The sequence below is a fragment of the Oncorhynchus kisutch genome, linkage group LG7 (genome assembly GCF_002021735.2).
Source record: "Oncorhynchus kisutch isolate 150728-3 linkage group LG7, Okis_V2, whole genome shotgun sequence".
In the NCBI taxonomy this organism is placed as follows: Eukaryota; Metazoa; Chordata; class Actinopteri; order Salmoniformes; family Salmonidae; genus Oncorhynchus; species Oncorhynchus kisutch.
In genome coordinates this window covers 49,982,229-49,982,655 of record NC_034180.2, presented here as the reverse complement: position 1 = coordinate 49,982,655, position 427 = coordinate 49,982,229, and positions in this window count along the sequence as shown.

Genomic DNA, 427 nt, shown 5'->3' with positions numbered 1-427 from the left:
CACAATCCCTCCCTCCTCCTCTAACAGGGTCACTACCCCTCCCAGCACTCACTCACACACACACACGTAAACACACACACACGTAAACACACACACACACACACACACACAGACACACACACACACACACACACACAGGGTCGCTCCTCCCAGCAGGCTTGACGGCTAACACACTCTGCCTGGAGGATGCAGTTAGTTCAGAGATAAGTTAACATACTGTATTAGAACACATTCAGGCATAACATACTGGATTAGAACACATTCAGGCATAACATACTGTATTAGAACACATTCAGACATAACATACTGTAATAGAACACATTCAGACATAACATACTGTATTAGAACACATTCAGGCATAACATACTGTATTAGAACACATTCAGACATAACATATTGTATCAAACTTACCCTAGTAAAACTGACT